At 65.7% G+C, this 1,337-nt stretch overlaps 1 protein-coding gene across 2 annotated transcripts in view; it reads left to right on the forward strand.

Annotated features, from left to right (window-relative positions):
• BRSK2 (BR serine/threonine kinase 2) overlaps positions 1 to 1,337 on the forward strand; it is a 46,590-nt gene that overhangs the window by 28,961 nt on the left and 16,292 nt on the right. The gene's annotated exons all lie outside the window — the stretch shown is intronic.

A 1,337-nucleotide genomic window follows, 5' to 3' on the forward strand; every position in this document is an offset into this window, starting at 1 on the left:
TGGGCTGAGCTGGGCTGAGCTGGGCTGAGATGGTTTAGACTGGGCAGGGCTGAGCTGGGCTGAACTGGATTTGGCTGAGCTGAGCCAGGCTGAGCTGGGCTGAGATGGTTTAGACTGGGCAGGGCTGAGCTGGGCTGAACTGGATTTGGCTGAGCTGAGCCAGGCTGAGCAGGGCTGAGCTGGGCTGGGCTGGGCTGGGCAGGGCTGGCTTGACCCAAGCTTGGCTGGGCTAAGCTGTGATATGGTCACACCATGCTCAGAGCCATCAGCCCAGCAAGCCTGTCCCCCTGGCCCCGGCAGTGCTGGGCCCGGCTCTGGGTAGCAAGTATGGTGTGTGTGGCCAGGGACATCACAGAACTCAGCAGTGATGAGCAGACCCGTGGCCGGAGGAAGGGCACCAGCCCCCGTGGAGCCTCTGCTGGGTGGGGGCAGGGCTGGGCTGCCTGCAGGAGGTCCTCAGCAAATCCTTGGAGCCGGTGCGGCCTCTTGGGGAGGAGCTCAAACGTCCCTCACCAGGTGGGGGCTTCCAACATTTGGGGACAGCCCTTGGGCCCAGGAGCACACCAGGAGGTCCAGGAGCCTGGGCAGTCTCTGGTCTGCCCTGTGGTCTGGGCCTCAGCACCCCAGGGCCCCCTCCTTGTACTGGGGATTTGGGGGTGGGACAGGCGAGGCCTGTTCTTTGGGAACTTGGGGAAAACTGTGGGGAACGGCAAGGTAGCTTGGCAGCCATCAGGCTAAACCTGTTCCAGCCCCAGCCCTGGCCGGAGTACTGGTGGTCCCAGTTCTGCCGGCTCCCAGGCCATGGTCCCCTGGGAGTACCAGGCCTTCCCCAGGGTTTCAGGCTGGCCCAGCCTCCCAACTGGGGTCCCAGCCCCAGAACCTCCTTCCCAGGGCCCACTCAGCCACAGCCTTGACCCCAGGACTAGGGGGTAGCAAGGGTCCCTCCTATCTACGTTCTACTACCCTGGCCTTCAGTGGCCTGCATGTCATGGGTGCACCCAAATCTGCAGCCCAGGTGCCTGCCTCCTGCCTTTGTGGCCACCTCCCCGGGCTCCCCTGACCCTGCAGGGCAGGCCCCACCACCCCACTGCCTGGCCTCCGGTGAGTGGTGTGGGAGGCCACCCTCTTGGCCTCTGCTGCAGCTCCCAGGCCTGGCTGCGTGGGCCAGGGCGTGGACCATTTCAGGGCCTCTGGAAGGCCACTAGTCCTGGCATGTCCCAGCGAGACTCTGCTCTTGGCAGGGCCACCTCTGCAGCCAGCAGACACCCAGCTGCGTGGTGCTGGGCCACACGGGGCTGCTGACTGGGGACGCAGGGGTCCTGGGGGCTGGGGGTCGG

The sequence above is a fragment of the Colobus angolensis genome, unplaced genomic scaffold (genome assembly GCF_000951035.1).
Source record: "Colobus angolensis palliatus isolate OR3802 unplaced genomic scaffold, Cang.pa_1.0 Scaffold84, whole genome shotgun sequence".
Lineage (NCBI taxonomy): Eukaryota > Metazoa > Chordata > Mammalia > Primates > Cercopithecidae > Colobus > Colobus angolensis.